This window comes from Sminthopsis crassicaudata, chromosome 3 (assembly GCF_048593235.1).
Source record: "Sminthopsis crassicaudata isolate SCR6 chromosome 3, ASM4859323v1, whole genome shotgun sequence".
Lineage (NCBI taxonomy): Eukaryota > Metazoa > Chordata > Mammalia > Dasyuromorphia > Dasyuridae > Sminthopsis > Sminthopsis crassicaudata.
The window spans coordinates 70207017-70228662 of record NC_133619.1 but is presented as its reverse complement, the minus strand read 5'-3'; the positions used below and the strand labels follow the sequence as shown (position 1 = coordinate 70228662).

Below are 21646 nucleotides of genomic sequence, written 5' to 3'. Positions count from 1 at the left end.
CTTTCTTTTCCCCCTGGATCTAGTAGCTGAGTAAGCCTTTATGAGCACTTCAGCACCAAAGCAGTCCATCCTCCCTGAGGCAGTGTGATTTATGCTCTAAGTAGGTACAGACACATACACAACACTATGAACAATATAAACTGCCTTTTCAATTTCATTCCAAATATCCTGCTGTTCAGATATGGAATGTCATATTGAAGTGTGCAGAATATTTCCATTTTGAATAGGGATTTCCTGTTCTTTGTGCAATAGAGGTTTTAGTTTGAAGACAAAAATCATCAAAACCAAATTCTTCTCAGTTGACTCTTTCTGTATAGTGGGATTCTTCCTCTAGCATTACAAAGTTTATCATTGCATTGCAAGTGAATGGCAGAAATGCATAATGAATATTCAGCAACTAGCCAGTGAACCCTCTGATGGTCAGCAAATAGTTCTATCTAAAAAATATGTATCTGTAATAACTGAAAAGTGGAAGGAAAGAAGTTAGAGCTAGGTGACATTATTTAACATCATACAGATACAACTTGAAAGATTTAGGATAAGGAAGAAAATGGAAGGGGAAAGAACAATCCAAAATTTCCCTGAGTTACCAGCTGAGAGAAGACCAAAGTTCATATCTTGACTCCGATACTGTGTGGTCATGGGCCAGCTAATTTTGCATGTGAGTTTCAGGCGACTCTCCAAACCTATAAATTCCAGATTGTTCAAAATCTATTTTGGTGGAGGAGGTTCCTTTCCCCAACCTCACCCCACCTCATATCAAGATTCTTAACTCATTAAACCACTTAATGATTGGTCAGGAACATCGGGCTTAGTTAATGAAAAAAATTAGTATACATGATATGTATTTATGAATACACGCACATGTACACACATGTATGTATGTATGTGTGTGTATATATATGTACCCACACATGCTCAAATATATATAAACTTCTGATGGAATTTCATTTATCAAATCCTCACCTTAAGTTGTTGACTAGCTTTTAAAAATAAGAACAGACTACCTCTTGACATATGTGGGTAAACCATAACGTATAGAAGATCTTAAAAGATCTTTAAAATACAAAGAACACTGTTCAGCATTTACTATATTAATAAATTACACTTCTGTTGAAAATCTTCCTATAAGTATTGAAAATCTGGAGGTAATTCAAATAACTTGAAACGTTTTCATCTTAGAATATTATATGGCTTTGTCAGAGGAGTATAAAAAAGAGATAGTGTCTGATGTTTCAAGTATAATAATAAACAATACTATTAAGTTTCTGAGATCAGATAAAGTGAATCATATTTCAAACTCCAGATGATGTGGGGCATTCTAAAACCTGATTAAAGTTATATACATTAAAAATTATGATTATATTTAGTTGTACAAATGTATTATCAATATTCTTAGCTTAATCATACAGGAAAAAAGTAGTTTCCACTCTTTTGTTCAACATCCTTGATTGAATTAAGTTCATTTATTCTTGGCCTGCAGTTATTTGGATCTTTTCTGAAAGTAATTTCAAGCTGAGATTTTTTTTAAAATGTATTCATACCAGCCAAAAGGATTTAGGCACCATTTGCAAATATTTTCTTAGATGGAATGCCATCAAAAAATGATGACCTGATCTATTAGATAGGTGACCATGATAACGTTGGGTTCTACAACAAAAGCTGTCTTTTTTGCACAGAAAATGAAACATCTGACAACTCTGGCTACCATTAAGCATGTTCAGAATCCAAATATGCAGATGGTTCATCAATTAAATAGACATCAGCAGGTTTGCCCAGACAAAGATATAAAGCAACATCTTATAATTCACCTCTAGATAATGTCTGCAATTCTTGATCTATGATGTTTTCAATCTGCAAAGGCTTCATTACATTAGTGACAAATTGGGGTAAGTATAAGCCTCTCATAACTTCTCACATAGTAATTGGCATTCTATTCCTGTTTGGGACTGGTCTTCAGTGTTTACAGCTGATATTTAGAACTGATACCTCCCTTCCTTCATCAGGTTTAAGTTGGTCAGCAAACATTCTGATGAACCTAATTTTGCTAGTACCATTTTCTACTAGCTTCACTGTGATTTCTGAATGCATAAATTCTCCATCAATGATTGCAAACTCAAATTTACCCAACTTTTTCTTCTTTCCTGGATATTTATACATACACATATTTTCCACTTCTTCCTTAATTGCAATCTCAGCCACTTTAAAAACCAGTGATGCATCTCTGAATTGGAAGATTTCTGTAGGAACATAACCATCTAAGAAAATATTTATACCTTCTCTTATGCTAAAAGGCATTGTGACAATACTATAAGCACTTAGCTCTTCATGCAAACAGCAGATGAAATCAGAGAGGTAATTTAAAACACTTAGATTATGCTACACAACAATGATATGTCTTTTAGGATTTATGAGTGACAGTATAGTCATGGCAGTTTTTTAGCTGCTGCTTAATATCTAGGTAGCTAGAAGGTTCATCAAATATGATAATATGTGCTTTTTGTATGCAAACAAAAGCAGAGATAACCTTTGCAACTCTCTTTTTGAAAGGTACTCAACATTTCATTCTTTGAAATGAGTTAAGTTAACCTGCTAACACACAATATCTTGGGTCTTTGTTTTATCCTTCTATTCAAAATAGAACTCACAGTGGTCTTTGAAGCTTTGAGAATATGGTCCACATATTGAAGTTTGACAGTTGCTTTTAGTTATCTTCTAAGATCTTAGTGAAAAAGTTTTGTAACTCAGATCCTCCAAAGTAACTCAAGATTTCTTGCCAATCTGGCAGGTCATCATATTTTCTAAGATTTGCTGTTTGTTTTCCTGCTAAAAGTTTAAAGATAGAGGATTTTCCAATAATATTGGTTACAAATAATCCCAAAATTTCTTCTGGACTAGGGATACCTTGTGAAGTTTGAAGGCACTGGCACGATATCAGTGTGTTGTTTCCTTTTTTGGGGTTACTGAGTAAATTGACAATTGATAAAGTGCCAACAGAGCATTTCTTATTACAAATACCATAACCAAAGCAAAGTATTTCAGAAATCCATGCTATTTTGCTCTGTGGTATGACTTCTATGCATAGTTTTCCCATTCGCTCTACTGGACAACTTGTTTTGTATTCCTGTCAGCATTTCTTTGACTTGCAGTTATTATGATTGACCCTAGCAGTTCTTGTTAATTTGTCTATTATGTTTGTCAGTGTAGACTTACAATATAGCCAGAAAGATGACTTTGTAAGCCAGCGAAGCAGAAACCCACATTTTCTGAAGGAAAACCTGCCCCTAGGAGTAGTGCCAACAGTGACTCAGAGGACGGGGACTCAGGCTATAGGTCTCAAAATGTGTTCCTGTGGCCACTGGCTAACACAACAGTACCCAGTCACAGCTTCCTGTATATCACAGAAACAGTAGGTGCAGAAGAGAGAGAGGAAAAAGGCTGGGGAGAAAGTCTACAGGCTGATCCAGAGCCTGCCAAAAATGTACTCTTAATTATCCATTAATAAATGCTTATTCACTGCTTGATTTACTGGAAATTCCAAACTAAAAAATGAAATCTTCCCACCAAAGTTAGTCATGTCATATCACCTTGAAAAGTTTCATTTCCAATTAAAAATATATATATGCAAATATTTCTTTTGTCTATGATAGTTTTGATCTTCTGTGAGCCTTCTTTGTGTTTCCCAATTGATAGCTACTCTCCCCTCCCCTCCAAACCTGATAGTTTAGAGACAAGAAAACCCAAATTTAGGAAGTTATGAATTAGTAAAGGGAACTAGGTAGAATGCCATGTTTTTGCTAAAAGAAGGAATTATTATATTTGACTAGAAGAAGGAAATCCTATATTTGGTCAAGGAAAATGTCCTCCAAACACCAGTGTTTAGTTAGTGACTAGGCAATAGCAGTTTGAGACTTTTTATTGTTTGTTACAAATGATTGATACACACTAAATCATAATGAAGTGAATAAATGCTGGTTGAATTGAGTAGGGATATCAAAATTATTCTCACAATTATTTGTATTTATGAGAAAATAATAATTGTAATTCCTGGAAAATTTATCATTAACTAGGAAGTTAAAAGGAATATACATAGACAGAGACATATGGCATAGATGTGAGTTGACTATGATGGGATTATTTTAAAAAAATAAATTGAGTTGAGAAAAGCGGATGCAATAGGAGATGGAACAAGGAAGAAGAATGATGAAAATTATCTCATATCAAAGAGGTGCAAAAAGAAAAACTTTTATAGTGGAGAGAAAGATGGGAGGGATGGTGAACAGGGTTTTGGACCTTTTGCTCATTGTAATTAGCCCAAACAGGAAACATATACATTTAACTGGGTATAGAAAAGTATCTTAACTTATAGAACAGTAGAGGGGTAGTGGGATAAGAGAAGAGCTGGCAGATGTGAGGGTAGAGTAGGTGAGACGATTGTCAGAAGCAAAATGCATTTTTGAGGAGGAACTGAGTAAAAAGAGATGGAGAGAAAGATAAACCGGGAAAAAAAACAATGGGGAAAAATAAATAAAAATTATAACTGTAAATGTGAACAAGGTGTACTTTCCCATAAAACAGAAGTGCAATAGAATGGCTTAAAAGCTAAAATTCAACAATATATTGTTTAGAAGAAACACATTGGAGAAATGTATACAGAATAAAAACAAGGGTCTCATACAGAATCTATTATGCTTCATCTGAGGTTAAAAAAAAAAAAAGCAGGGACAGCAGACATGATTTTGGATAAAGTAAAAGCAATAACATCATTAAAAAAATAACAATAGACAACATGCCAAAATTTATGGGATATAGCCAAAAAAAGTACTTCAGAGAAAATGTATATCTGCAAATGAATCAATAAAATGAAAAAGAACAGATCAATGAATTGAGCATGAAACTTACAAAAAAACAAACAAGAAAAATCACCAATTAAAAATCCCCTATTAAACACCAAATTAGAAATCCCAAAAATCAAAGGAGAGGTTAATAAAATTGAAAGTGAGAAATTCATTAAACTAATAAATGATGTTAGGAGCTGAGGGTTTTTTTTTTTAACAAAATAAACTATTGGCTAATTTGAATTAAAAAAAGAAAAGAAAACTAAATAACCAGTATTAAAAATGAAAAAGATGAATTCACCATTAATGAACAAGAAATTAAATCAATTATTAGGAAATATTTTGTCTAATTATATGACAATCAATCTAGCAATTTAAGTAAAATGGATAAATATTTACAAAAATATAAATATCTGAGATTAACAGAAGAGAAAGAATACTCAAATAATCTTATTTTAGAGAAAGAAATTAAGCAATCCATGAATAAGCTCCTTAAGAAAAAAGTCTCCAGGAGCAATCTGGAACTATGCTCAAAAAGTTATCAAACTGTGCAGACCCTTTGACCTAGCAGTGCTACTACTGGGCTTATATACCAAAGAGATCTTAAAGAAGGGAAGGGGACCTGTATGTGCAAGAATGTTTGTGGCAGCCCTCTTTGTAGTGGTCAGAAACTGGAAACTGAGTGGATGCCCATCAATGGGAGAATAGCTGAATAAATTGTGGTATATGAATATTATGGAATATTATTGTTCTGTAAGAAATGACCAACATGATGATTTCAGAAAGACCTGGAGAGACTTCCATGAACTGATGATGAGTAAAATGAGCAGGACCAGGAGATCATTATATACTTCAACAACAATACTGTATGATGATCAATTCTGATGGATGTGGCCATTTTCAACAATGAGATGAACCAAATCAGTTCCAATAGAGCAGTAATGAACTCAACCAGCTACACACAGTGAAAGAACTCTGGGAGATGACTATGAACCACTACATAGAATTCCCAATTCCTCTTTTTTTTGTCCCCTTGCAGTTCTGATTTCCTCACAGGTTAATTGTACACTATTTCAAAGTCTGACTCTTTGTACAGCAAAACAACTGTTTGGACATGTATACATATATTGTATTTAATTTATACTTTAACATATTTAACATATATTGGTCAACCTGCCATCTGGGGGAAAGAGGGGAAAAATTAGAACAAAAGTTTTGACAATTGTCAATGCTGTAAAATTACCCATGCATATATCTGGTAGATAAAAACTATAATTAATAAAAAAAATCCACATGGATTTAAAAGTGAATCTATCAAACAATTCCAAGACTATACCAGGTATTTGGAAAAGTAAATTAAAAAGAATCCTTTTATAATGCAAATATAATGATGATACCCAAACCAGAAAGAGCAAAAAGAGGGGAAAAAGTTATAAATCAATTTCCCTGGAGATTGATACAAAAATATTAAATAAAATACTAGCAAGGAGATTGTAAAAATACATCAAAAAGATCACATACTGTGACCACGGGGAAATAGGTGCAGATATTATACTAGTAAGGTCTAAAATTAGAAAAACACTGTATTAATTGACCATATCCATTTAAAAAACAAATATGATTATTTCAATAAATGCAGAAAAAGCTTTTGATGAGTTCTTAAAGTTCATGTAACGTTCATAAAAATAATTTTTAAATTGCAAAGTAAATTCAAGAGGAAGAGAATATTAATAACTGAAGAGCCTCAAAAAAGTCTTCCTAGACTTGAATTTATGCTAGATTTATAATTTTATCTCTTTCTTGAGCAGAAATGGGGCTGTGGGGGAGAGATTTGAAAATTACAGAGTTGAATTCACTGCATTTCAGAGTTGCATCTTTTCCCTACCTTGTCTCTGAGAGGATAAGCAATCAGATATAGATTTTATATGTGCAATTATATAAAACATTTCTATATTAATCAGTTTATTCAAGAATACTTGAAAAAAAGAAAAAAACAGTGAAAAATAGCAAGTTTCAATCTGTATGCAATAAATATCAGTTCTTTCTCTGAAAGGTAGATAGTATATTTCATTATTTGTCCTTTAGAATAGTATTGCTGAGAATAGATAAGTCACTTCTAGTTAGTTCTTCATCGAACAACGTTACTCTTACTCTATGTAAGATTCTCCTGGTACTCTTACTCTATGTAAGATTCTCCTGGTTCTGTTCACTTCACTATACCAGTTCATGTAAGTCTTACAGGTTTTTCTGAAATCATCTTGTCATCTCTTATAGCACAATAATATTCTATTATAATGATATATTATGCCTTTTTTTAGTCATCCTACAATTGATGGACATCCCTTTAATTTACAATTCTTAGTTACCACAAAAAAAAAAATATCCAACCCTTATCGAGATCAATTTGGAGCTATACCCAAAAGGCTCTACAACTGTGCATACATTTTGACCTAGCAGTTCCACTACTAGTTTTCTATTCCAAAGAGATTGAAGAAAAAGGAAAAGAACCTATATGAACAAAAAATTTTATAGCAGATTTTTTGTGTTGATAAATAATTAGGAATTGAGAGGATACGCATCAACTGGGGAATGAATGTGGTATATATTGTTACATGTATAGAATACTGAATACTGTTGAGCAATATGAAATAATGAGCAAGACTTTCAGAAAAACTTGGGAAATTTATATCAACTGATGAAAAGTGAAGTGAGCAGAACCAAGAGAACATTTTACCTACTAAGAGCAATATTGTATAATAATCAACTGAAAATGACTATGCTACTTTGATCAATGATCCAAGACAATTCCAAACAGCCCATGATGAAAAAATTGGTACCTATGAAATTTAAGTACAGATTGAAACATATTTTTAAACTTCATTTTTCTTGTGTTTTTTTTTGAGGGGGAGGTTTGTGTTTTATTTTTAAACATGGCTAATATGAAAATGTTTTACATGACTGCACAGGTATCTACATTAAATTGTACATCTTCTCTAGTACAAAAGAGTGGAGAAAAGGAAGAAGAGAATTTTTTTAATTAAATTTTAAAAACATTTCACATATAATTGAGAAAAAATTAAATTGAATTAAATCGAAAAAACTCCACCAAACAATGCTGAAGTATAATCTCATATCCATTGAATTGGCTAGGTAGCATCACTAAAAATGAATTTGACAGATGCTAGAAAGAACTGAGTAAAATCGATGGCTTGAATTATTGTTGGTAGAACTATGATTAGACCAACCATTCTAAAAAATAATGTAGAACTAAGACCAAAAAGTGTTAAACTGTGTAAACTATTTGCCATGTCAATACCATTACTGAGTCCTAAAAGAGAGAAAAGACCTATTCATAAAAAGAGAGAGAGAGAGAGAGAGAGAGAGAGAGAGAGAGAGAGAGAGAGAGAGAGAGAGAGAGAGAGAGAGAGAGAGAGAGAGGCAGAGGCACAATCTTTTTATTGTGGTAAAGATTCAGAAACTGAAAGGATGTCCATTAAATGGTGGAATGGCGAAACAAGTTATGATCTAGGAATATGATAGAACACTAGTTTCAAAAATACCTATGATGGCATAAGACCAGATGCAAATGAAGTGAAGGCAACCAAGAGAATAGTTTACACTGTAACAGTAATATTCTAAAAATAATCATGAAAAATTTAGTAATCTTGATCAAAACAATGATCCATCATAATTCCAAAGGTCTCATGTTGAAAAAAAGAAAAAATACTATCCATCTCCAGATAGTGAACTAATGAACTCAGAATGCAGATTGGAGCATTTTTTTTTCTCTTCACCTTCTTGCTGTTTTGTTTTTAGTGTGCTACTACAGACATTTGTCTTGCATTATTTCATATTAATGGTTTTGTATTTCTTGCCTGCCTAATGGGTAGGAGAGGGATGGTGGGAAAAAGAATTTAGTCTGATAATAAAATAAAAATTGAATTAAAAAAGAGTAATGGAGGTATTCTGTCTCTCTTTCAAAAGCACACACACACACACACACACACACACACTTGTAACTCAAAGGTTAAAGAGGACCTACCTTGCTCCAAATAAATGCAATTATGGAATTTCTAAATCCCCCCAAAAAATTTCTGATTGAGAAAGATAGAATTATCTTTCTGGTATAGATTAAAGTTTAGGAAGACTTTTCTGAGCCTTTCAGTTGTTAATATTCTTCCCCCTCTTGAATTTACTCTGCAATTTGAAAACATTTTTGTTAATTTAATTATTTAATTATCTAGGCATTTTCTGTTTCCTTCAGTAGAATGTAGGTTCCTCAAGGGTAGAGCCTGTTTGGTTTCTCTGTATTGTTAATGCAAATCACCTAGGAGGAGCCTGTTAGATATTTGGTGAATCAAATTGAATTGGGTCAGAATATAACATACCCAGATATCTGTGACCTCACAAAATAATTTCTTTCTGTTTAAGGAGATTTTGAATGGTTTGAACCATTCCAAATCCCAACTGGGAGTTCTTTTGAATTTTATGACTTGAGATGTTGGTTTTTAGTAAATAAACAAGCAAGGAATGAAAAAGTCTTTCAACTTGATTCTATACTGCAGAAACAACTCTGAGAATCATGACACTGTGCAATTATAGAGAACTCAAAGGGGCCAAAATACTAAGATCCTCAAAGGAGTAAAATCACTACATTTTAATCAGACAGGAATTCATTTAAGTGTAGACTCTAATTAAAGGGGGAAAACAATGCATGCAGAACTCTATTTATGAGCTAAGAAAATGAAAAACCACATATTACTACAAAAGAAAATACTTGACATCATTTCAATGATGTTTAAGACATAGGTATAAAAAGAGAGAATCAAGCAGACTTAGAATATAAATGATTGTTATTTAATTGAAGTGGAAAAAAATCAGTCATTGTCCTATTTGTTTTATTTTAATTGTAGTTGTCAAGGTATACTACTGTGCTAAATAAGTAACTTTCAATAGAAGGACTCTGCAATAGAATGTAGCAACAATTTTGGGAGGTACCTAACATTTCACTTTCACAAATTACTTCAATATAGACTTTGGCACCAATGGGAACACAATGACTGTCATACTTCCTTATAGATCTAGCAATCCCCATGCATTCAGTAGATCATGGAAACTCAAAGTTTGTTGGCATTTTTGAAAACTTGTCATTTAAAGTATTTAAAATGCTCCTGCTTATTCTTAATTGAATTCATTGGCTTTCTTGACTGTTTTTTTTTTATTTGAATCTCTCTATACCTTGATGTATTTCTGATCCCCAAAGTAATTTGAATTTGCATTTTCTTGAAGGTTTTTGATGGAAGCATTTTGATTTTACAATGCATATTCCTGACACAGAATGATCAATTAGCTTCCAGAACAGGTAACCAGCAAATTTATGCAAAAGCTAAGTCATTTAGCAGTATAATATGGTAACTGCAAGCATATTTCTAAAATTAGAGTACATTTTCTTTTTTTTTCATATTTTTATCATATCCAAATAGGATAATCAACTCAACAAGAACTATGGAAAGAAAAGTAAACTTAGGAATCTAGGGGCCAGTAATAATGAAGTAGATAAGAAAAAAAGATTGTTTTAGAAATTCTTTGGTCATATAAAATATATACTTGAATGATATTTGAAAATAAAAGTTGATTTAAAATCTGAGATTTAATGTGGGAAAGACAGTAAAAGTAACAGCTTTCCTAAAAGTCAATAAAAGAGATTATCCCCTATGCTGAAGAAAACTTTAGCTTTATTTATAAATAGTTTCAATAAGGCTATAGGGTACAAGGTCTATCCTTTGGTACATATGTATATACCTACCAATTGGAATTTAAAATATATAAATTTGGCAAGTGGAATCAGGTAGACATTGTACACAATAATAATAGGATTGTGTGATGATCAACTTTGATAGACTTGGTTCTTCTCAGCAATTCAATGACCCAAAGCAAACCCAATAAAATTTGGATGGAAAATATCATTCACATCCAGAAAGAGAACATTAGAGACTGAATATAGATCAACATATACTATTTTCACTTTTTTTCCTGGTGGTTTTTCCCTTTTGTTATGATTTTTTCTCTCCCAACATGATATATATGGAAACAGGTAGAAATGAATGTACATTTATAACAAAAAAAAAATGTTTTTACATGTAACTAGGAATAATAATAATAATTTTAAAAAATAAAACATAAATTTGCCATGGAGAAGTGAGATTACATTTCTATTAATAGTATATTGGGCTAAGTACTGAATTCTTTTAAAATATCCTTAAGTGCCAATCCTGAATGAACATCAACAAAATCTTTTAAAACAGTCCTCTGAGGACTTTGGACAGAGAAGAGAATAAGTTAATGAATGTGGAGATGGATGGTAAAAAAATCAGGGTTTCTTAAATGTGACCCTGAGGATATATGTACTTAAAATAGGTATGCAAATCAAACATTTATTGTTTAAAAACCATAATTTTATGACCCCCATATTGTTATCCTACCTCATATGGGGTCATGACCCACAGTTTAGGAAGCTTTCATTGAATCCAATTCTCATTTGAAGGAATTGAGGTCCGGCAATGTTAAGTGTCTAATTGATAGCAGAACTAGTTTTTAAATCCAGGTTCTCTTAAATTCAAATAAAACATTTTTTCTACTAAAGCACTCATAGTTTGAGATAACAAAACTGTTAAGTTGTTTTTTCCCTTACAAACTTTCTCTGTTTGCTGGAGAAAAATATTGAGCAAATTCCTTCCTATCTATTTTCATAAGAGTCAGTAGTCAAAAGTCAGTAAAAGTCAGTATTAAATGCCTATTATATTCAAGGTACTGTGATGAACACTGGAAACACACACACACATACACACACACAAAGAAGCAAAAAATAGTCCTTGATATCAAAGAGCTCACAATCTAATGAGGAACAGAATAAGCAGAATAAATATATAAATACACGTACACATGTTATATAAATAAGGATAAAATGGAGCTAATCAATAGAGTGGAAAAAATTAGAGTTGGACAAATGGGAAGTGAATGACTCAATGAGACATCAAGAATTAGTCAAACAAAAACCAAAAAAATGCAAAAAGAAAAGAAAATGTAAAATACCTCATTGGAAAAACAACTGACCAGGAAAATACACCCAGAAGAGACAATCTAAGAATTATTGAATTACCTTAAAAGCACAATGAAAAAAAGACTGGACAACATCTTTCAAGAAATCATCAAGAAAAACTGCTCAGATATCCTAGAACCAGAGAATAAAATAACCATTGAAAGAATCTATTGATCACCCCTTGAAAGAGACCCCAAAATGAAAGTTCCAAGGAATATCATAGCTAAATTCCAGAATTATCAGATCAAGAAGAACATACAGCAAACATCCAGAAAAAAATAATTCAAATATTGAAAAGCCACAATCAGGATTACCCAGGACCTAGAAGCTTCCATTTAAAAGGATCAAAGGGCCTGGAATATGAAATTCCGAAGAGCAAAAGAGCTTAAACTGCAGCCAAGAATCAACTATCCAGCAAAACTAAGCATTATCTTTCATGGGGAAAGATGGACATTCAACAAAATAGAGAATTTTCAATTATTTTTTATGAAAAGACCAGACCTAAACAGAAAATTTGATCTTTAAACACAAAACTCAAGAGAAGCATAAGAAGGAAAAAAATGAAAGGGAAAAACTATATTTCTTATGTTTACATCTCTACATGAGAAAATGATACATGTAACTTATAAGAACTTCATCTTTGCCAAGGGTATATTTAGAGTGTATAGGTATAAGTTGACTTTAATGTGATGTTACAAAAAATAAACTAAGTATGGGAAAGGAATTGTACTGGAAGAAGAGGAAAGGTGGGGGTAAAATGGGGTAAATTACATCAGATAAAGAGACAAAAAAGACCTATTACCATTGAGGGAAAGAAGGGTGATCCCCCGAGCACTATTTGAATCTTAATTTCATCAGATTTGGCTCAGAGAAATAATATCAAACATACTTAATTTGGTATAAAATGTTGTCTCACCCTATAGGAAGAAGGAGGGGAACGGAAGGGAAATGGGAAAGAGAAAAGCTAATAGAAGGAAAGACAAAAGTAGAAAGACAGGAGGGGCTGAAAAAAGAGAGGGCCAACTGAGGGAGATAGTGATCAGAGCAAAACTGGTGAGGAGGAAAAGGGGGAAAGAAGAGAGAAAATATAAAGGGAAAAATATGACAGGAAATACAGAGTTAGTAATTTTAAATGCAAATGTGAATAAGATGAATTCTCCTATAAAACAGAAGCAGATAACATAATGGATTAAAAGCCAAAATCCTGCAATATATTGTTTACCCCCCCCCAAAAAAAAACAAACAAACAAAAAAACACATACACACATTTGAAGCTGAAAGATACATACAAGTAAAGGTAAAAGACAGGAGCAGAACCTATTATGTTTCATCTGAAGTAAAAAAAAAAAAGAAAAAGAAAAATGGCAGGGATAGAGATCCTGATCTCAGATCAAACAAAAGCAAAAATAAATCTAAATAAAAGTTATAAGGAAGGAAACTACATCTTGCTAAAGGGCACCATAGATAATGTAGTAATATCAATATTAAACATATAAACATCAAGAGGTATAGCATCCAAATTCGTACAGGAGAAGTTAAGAGAAGTGCAAGAAGAAATAGGCAGGAAAACTATGCAAATGGGAGATCTCAATCTTGCTCTCTCAGAACTAGATAAATCTAATCATAAAATAAACAAGAAAGAAGTTAAGCAGGTAAATAGAATTTTATAAAAGTTAGGTATGATAGACCTTTGAAGAAAATTGAATGGTGATAGAAAAATACTTTTTTCTCAGCAGTTCATGGAACCTGAACAAAAATGGACCCTGTATTAGTGCATTCAAATGCAGAAAGGTAGAAATAGTGAATGCATTCTTTTCAGCTAATGATGCAAAAAAAATTACATGTTGTAAATAGTTATGAAAAAATTAAATAATCTAATCCTAAAGAATGAGTGAGTGAAACAATAAACCATAGAAGCAATTGATAATTTCATCCAAGAGAATGACAATAATGAGATAATATACCAAAATTTATGGGATATAACCAAACCAGTTCTATGGGGAAATTTTATGTCTCTAGATTCTTATTTGAAAAAATAGAGAAAGAAAAAATGAATTGGGCGTACAACTAAAAAAAGTTTAAAAAATAACAAATTAAACCCCCCCAATTAGGTACCAAATTTAAAATTCTGAAAATAAAGAGAGATTAATAAAATTGAAAAGAAAACAATTGAGTTAATAAACAAAATTAAGAGTTGGTTTTATGAAAGAAAAAAAAAAACTTTAATTAATTTGATTAGAAAAAGGAAGGAAGAAAACCAAGTTACCTATATCAAAAAATAAAAAGGGTGAACTTACCACCAATGAAGAGGAAATTAAAACAATAATTAGGAGCCATTTTGCCCAACCATGCATCAATAAATTGATAATCTAAGTGAAATGGATGAATACTTACAAAAATTTAGATGTCCAAATTAAGAGAGGAGAAAATAAATTACTTAAATAGTCCCATTTTAGAAAAAAAATGAATAAGTTATTAATGAATTCCTTAAAAAAAAATCTCCAGGGCCAGATGGATTTATGAGTAAATTCTATCAAACATTTAAAGAACAATTAATTCCAATACTACACAAACTATTTGAAAAAAGGGGAAGAAGGAGTTCTACCAAATCCGACCAAATACTTTTTATGACAAAGATATAGTGCTGATACTTAAACCAGGAAAAGAAAAGAAGTTATAGACTAATTTCCCTAATGAATATTGATGCAAAAATCTGAAATAAAATATTAGCAAAGAGATTAATGACTAGTAGAATACACTATGATCAAGTAGGTTCATTAGCTCTTCTAGTTCTGAATTCTATGATTATGTGGTAAGCAGACCATCTTCTAGTATCTTTACCAGTAAAAGACAATAATATAAAATACTAATATAATATCAATTCCAAGCATTTATTTTAAAGTTTTCAAAGCACTTTAAAAATTAGCTCGTTTAAGGGGCAGCTCAGTGGTGCAGTGGATAGAGCACCAGCCCTGAATTCAGGAGGACCGAAGTTCAAATGTAGTCTCAGACACTTAACACTTCCTAGCTGTGTGACCCTGGGCAAGTCACTTAACCGCAGCCTCAAAAAAAAAATTAAAAAAAAAATTAGCTCATTTGAATGTAGCTACATAAGACAACATTGAAACATAGGAGCTAAAGAAGGATAATTTGATTTTATGTTAATAGATAATACATCAATTGCTGGCATCTAGAAGTTTTAATACAAAGTGAATTTGACCTCATTGATATCAGGAAAAGGAAATATAATCAGTATATGGCTCCAGTTGAGTCTACTTTATTTGAAACAGAGTAGGTGAAAGGAGAAAAACAAGAAGGGAGAAACATGGAAAAATGTTTGAGTAAAGATAAAACCAAGAAGAAATACACACAAATTTTTATACAGAGTCACTTTGGAAAGAAACAAAACAAATGAGGAGTTTGAAAAACAGAGCACAGACAGTTCAATATGACAGTGAGGGATCCTTTATTTATTTAGAAATGTGGAGCTAGATGGCACAATGAATAGAGCACTGGCCCTGTAGTCTGGAGGATCTGAGTTCAAATACTTAGTAGCTGTGTGACTAGGCAAGTCATTTAACTTGCATCGCAAAAATAAATAAATGAAAGAAATGGGCTTGAGTTTTCTCTGCCACAACAAAGCACCTAATAACTTCTAAGTCAATGATAAGTCCTTCAAAATATAGAAGGTCCAACAATAGAAATTCTATTCTGGATCTGATACAAATAGAAAGAAAATGAGTTATGGGTAAGAGATGAGAAAACTCTCAATGACCATTCTTCAAAGCACTTATTAGAAGAGAAACGTCATGCACAGTCTTGAACATGCTCTGCATTTTGGAAGAATAAATTATAAATGGTTCAGCAAAAGGATATTTTGAACTAAAAATGAACTAAAATTCTATATAGGAAGTAACCCTGAAGAGAGGGAAAATAACTTCAAGGAGGGAAAGGGAGTTGTCTGAAGATATTTATATGGATGCATAAACACTTTTTCAATCATTTTAGATTTCACGAAAATGCATGGAAAATGAAGTCAGGTAATAAAGTGAATACAAAAATATGACATGGTCCTAAAAGAATATTGTCAGGATTGCCAAAATTAAGAATGAGCTGAGTCTGGTGAGCAAAGCTAAGGAAAACAAAAGGGATTTTTAAAAAAGCTATTTTGAGGAAATAAGGAAGATCAAAGAAGAAAGAGAACTGCTGCTCAGGTGAAGGAGCTTATAATAGCCAAAAGTAGAGTGCATGTAGAACCACTCAATTCTTATCTTACTTCTGTTTTTTTCTCTGCCAAGGAGAATTATGTTTAGACAGGAAAGAAAGGAGCAAAAATGGACGATAGGAGGTTTAAATCCAAGATAATGGTTAATAAGTGTCTAGAAAAGGAAGTAGGGATTTCAGTGAGACAGCAAGATATCAAGACCAGATCATGTCAGATTGAGGTTTTTGTTTATTTGTTTGTTTTTGTTTTTTAAAGATGGAATTGTTAAACTGGTAAATCAGGAGAGAGAGGTTTTATAATTTGTCTAGATTTGAGAAGACTGCTTTGATGAATTACCTCATGCTATTTTTGTGGAAAAGATAAAGTTATTTGGTCCAGAACATTAGTACAATTAGATAGATAGATCCAAAACTTATTGAATGGCCAGAAGCGAATGTTCTTGGTTCAATGTTATTTAGGCATGAGATTTCCAGTAAAATGTCTGTAATTCATATTGGTTAGCATTTTTATAAATGACTTGGATGAAGAAAGATATTCATGCTCATTGAATTATAAATGATATATAAAAGTAGGAATAGTAATTGTCACATTAGATAATAATCAATATCCTAAAATTATGACATTTGTCTGAAATTAATAGGATAAAATGTAATTTTGTAATAATTGTAAATTATATTAAAGTTTTACATAGGGTCAAACAATCAAATTCACAAATGCATGAGAAGACAGAATGATTATACAACAATTTATCTGAAAAAGATCTGGGGTTTTCAGTGGACTACTAAATTCTATAAGTAAATAAAATTACAACTAGGTGACACAGTGAATCAAATATGGACCTGAATTCAATTCTAACCTCAGACACTAAGTAGCAGGATGGTCCTGGGCAAGTCACTTGAATTATGTCTACTACAGTTTCCTCAACTATAACCTGGGGATATTAATATCATAGAATTGTCACCAGGATCAAATGAGATATATTTAAAGTACTTAGCACAGTGACTAGCACATAATAGGCACTATATAAATGTTTATTTCTTTTCCTATCCCTCCCTCCTCCAATACAAGTCAATAGTGTGATATGGTATCCAATAAAATCTAATATCATTTTGGGCTGCATTAAGAAGCATAACTTCCAGGGATAAGGGAATGATAAGAATTCAGACCACATTTTAAAATATTCATTAAAATTCATGTCATTTTAAGATTGGTGAAGGAACTGGAAATGTTTACTTGGGAGAAAGGAGCATCTCATCTCATCCCCTCTCTCTTAATAGCTTTTGTTGTGTGTGTACATATAATAAATAACATGTATATATGTATGTATTTAAATATGTACATCTATGTATATCTTATATATGCACATGCCTGTGTATGCTGTTTTTCCTAATAGAAAGAAAGCTTTTTGAAACCAAGGACCAATTTATTTTCGTCTTTTGTTTCTCTTGCAAACAATGCCTGGCCCATAACACACTCTTGATAATTGTTTGTTAATGGAACAATGAAAGCTATTCAAAAATGTCACAGACAGTCTCAGGATGTAGTAGGCACATCCCCATTACTCCCCCCAATACTGAAAGTTTCCAAGCAGAAAGTGGAAGACTTCTGGTCTAAACTGAAAATCATTATTCATTTCTGAAAGAGATGCTGCCTTAGAAGTAGACGGAACTATCCAGGAAAATGCTAGAAAATGGAAATAAAACTAAATGAATAATTTGAAACAAATAATTCACATGATAATTAAATCATGATATTACAATTATTTCATAAATGATCAAATTACAGGAGACAGAATGTTCTTCATAATGGAGTTTAAATATGTATAGATATATTTACACATATGTATGTGTTATCTTTGTATATATAGATTACAAATATCTGTTTAAATAGATAATAGTGAGATAGATGGTAGATAGATTTTTATTTTTCTCCCTGGTTGGACATGCCATTTCATTAGTAGAGAACTCCTAATAAGTAACTTCTAAAAATGCAGATCAATATGATGATGCAGTGAAACTCAGAGTTGCTGGGGTGGGGCTGAGAAATTATATAACATTCCCAATAATTTTCTCTACCAGTTTGCATTAGAAATGGTCTTCATTTAGAAATCCAGGTCTTCCTGAAGGCAGCTAGATCATGTTCGTTAATGGAAACTCTGGGCTTGGAAACAGGCAATGTATCTTCCTGAATTCAAATCTGCCCTCAGATACTTTTTAGCTGTTTGATTCTGGGCAAGTCATGTAACCCTGTTTATCTCTGCTCCTCAATTGTAAAATGAGCTGAAGAAAGAAAGAGCAAATTGTTCTAGTGTCCTTGTCTACAAAACTACAAAATGGGATCAGGAAGAATCGGACACGGCTGAAAACAGGTGAACAGATTTCTTGACTGAGCATAGTTCCTGGCATTTAGCAAAGCTTTTTGACATTAGCTTTCCTCACTATCAAGGCTGATTCCTTATTAAGAACTAACCTATAAATTAATAGCCCACCATGACCAAAGCCAGCATGTTTCAAAGGCAGACCTTGAAAGTTGGTCTTCTTGAATGCAAAGCTGGCTCCTTATTTGCTACCATATTGCCCACCATTGTACAGAGCCCTTTTCAGTATGAAGAGAGATGATGTTTTCATTCTTATCCATTCACTTATCCATTTTTCCACAAACATCTATTGAGTACTTATAATGTATTAAGCACTGTCTAAATATTGCCATAAATATTTCAGCACAATTCTTTCTAATTCTTTAGAATTTTTGTTTATTATATTCTTCTATAGATCTTCCACAGATGGCACATACAATATGCTATAAATCTTTGCCTAGGTCTTTGTACATCTTGTGGGAACTACTGAAAGATACAGTCCATACATATTATCTCTCACCATGTGATCAGCCAACGTTCATTCAATTACAATTACTTTTAGTATTTCTTCAATGATTTTTGCAGTGGTCCTCAAACTTTTTAAATAGGGGACCAGCTCACTGTCCAGACTATGGGAGGGCCGGACTATAGTAAAAACAAAACCTCACACTCTGTCTCTGCCCCTCAGCCCATTTGCCATAACCCAAGTGGTAGTTTGAGAACCCCTGGTTAGAGCATTAGCCTGCCTGTAAGCCATTATTATCTGAAATATGCTGCAGCCTGCTTGCTTCTATCATAGATTTCGCTTTTGTCTTTGGGATCAAGCACAACTTCAGATTTTCAGAGAATACCGTGACCATAAACCTCACTGCTCTGCTTAATATTTGTGTTAAAAAATTGTTTCTTTGCACCGGAGAATAGCTTGAGGTCAATAAAAACAAGCTATTTCCTCAACGTAATCCATCTCTTTTCCTCCTATATAATTCTGTACCCAAAATATTCTTTACCTGCTATGGCTGTCCCAGCTATATGATATAGTAAGTTAATGGGCTGACTCTCCAATTATATTCTAGATCCTAGCATCATTTATCCATTTCGTTTTTCCTGTATAGACTTCGAGAGCAAACTTTTTTCAGCTACAGTAGAGTTCATTAAATTGATTCTATAATGTTCTTGGGATTGATGTAATCAGTACCACATCATCTACAAACTGGTACATTTGGAGGATCTCATCATCTACAGGAAATTATGGTAAATTTCCATTAGGACCTTGTACAAAACATCCTCCATGAGAGTGATGAATTCTTTTGGATAATGTTTATGTCCTTGTTTTTTGGATTTCTTATTACTCAATCAGTCATTGAAAAGAAATTTTTGTGGCTAAACTTATCGAGAATCTTATTTATCTTAATATATACATTTACTTGGAACTAGGTTATAAACAAACTTTGATTCAGTGGAATTGTTCTGGATAAAATATGTATTAGATAAGTTGGTCTAAGCATCTCAAATGTAGGCAGATTACTTCTGATAACTGGAGGATCTATGATTTGAGCTTTTCTTCATTTAAAAATTCTCAATTTTCATCAGTTCTCAATTTGACCACTTAGTTATGAGTTGGATAAGAGTAGGGAGGGGGCAGCTAGGTGGCGCAGTGGATAGAGCACCAGCCTTGAATTCAGGAGGACCGGAGTTCAAATCTGCTCTCAGACACTTCCTAGCTATAGCTATATGTGACCCTGGGCAAGTCGCTTAACCCCAGCCTCAGGAAAAAAAAAAAAAAGAAGAAGAAAAATATATATAAGATAAGAGTAGGGAAGTTTAAGGGCTGCATTTTTTTCCACCTAAATTTATGGCTTATGGAGCATTGATGAAAAAGTCTGGATCTCCTGGTGCATGGTAAATAAATATATGATATAATGTAATAAATATAAATTATATGAAGAATAAATGAATATATGATAGAATGTAATATAATAAATACAAATCATAATACAATGAAAGCTTATATAATATAATGCTATGTTATGCCATGATGATGTGTTAGGGGATGGGAGGATGGGATGGGATGGGATGGCAGGGGATGGCAGGGGATGGCAGAGGATGGGATGGGATGTCAGGGGATGGGATGGGATGTCAGGGGATGGGATGGGATGGCAGGGGATGGGATGGCAGGGGATGGCATGGCATGGCATGGCAGGGGATGGGATGGCAGGGGATGGGATATTCTAATAAAACAGAATAATACGGACTGAACCATTGTAGTCCAAATCATTAAAAAAAAAAATCCTACAACTCAAAGATTCACTTCTCACAAACATCATTGTTTAGGAACAAACAATGTCACTACTCTTGTCATTTTACAACTGCTAAACTCAAGAAACTACAAGAAATTCACGAGATTAATGGGGGAAATGCTATTATCTCCAATGGCATCAAGAGATATAAGATCATTGATTCAGAATTAGGCGGGAACTTAGAGGTTAACTGCTCCCACTCCTTTTTCGCAGATAAGGAAACTGAGACCGAATTATCTCCCCTATAGCAGGGGTCCATCTGCTAACCTGAGAAATTTGCGTCCTTCCCCCTGCGTCTCTAATCCATTCGTTACTCCGGTGCCATTTGCTCTGAAAGTTGAGCTGAAGAATTTGAAAATGAAACTGCCATTCCTGGAAGGTAAATCCCTTCACCTCATTCTCAAGAAAAGAGGCTGCTCAAAGGCAGAACCTGGCAGGTGTGGAGGGTTTAAGGTGAACACTGAAAGAGAATCCGCAAGTCCGTGAAAAGCCACAAGGTGGCAGGAGCGCACCACCCGCCTCCCGTGCAGCCGCTCCTAACAGACATTATCATTTAATCTTCTTCGCTATGTGGTTACAGTACTTGCTGCCAGGAAGATTTCACACCTCAAAGAATAGTCTCTTGTCTTAGGTAGAGCTTGTTAGTACACAGCCTCTGCTCCTCGCAGACAAAGGGACAAAAGGAACCAGGAAAATTCTAAGCAAACAGAATTACAAACCTATTCAATAACCACTGGGAGGTGACATATTTAAAGTGTTGCCTTTATTATTCCAGACTCCGAAAATCCCTCGGGAGGCCAGGTCTGAGCATTTTCTGCTTTTAACTTTTTT

General features: G+C 33.1%; 1 long non-coding RNA gene and 1 pseudogene across 1 annotated transcript in view; both read right to left on the bottom strand.

The window, feature by feature from the left end:
* The window catches only part of LOC141564844 (uncharacterized), a 43670-nt gene extending 22452 nt beyond the window's left edge, over positions 1-21218 (bottom strand). The window contains exon 1 of the long non-coding RNA XR_012488757.1: positions 21083-21218. This is a non-coding gene — a long non-coding RNA (uncharacterized LOC141564844). The remainder of the gene's footprint in view (positions 1-21082) is intronic.
* Positions 1405-9933, bottom strand: LOC141559572 (ATP-binding cassette sub-family E member 1 pseudogene; annotated as a pseudogene).
* Positions 21219-21646: the final 428 nt, after the last annotated feature.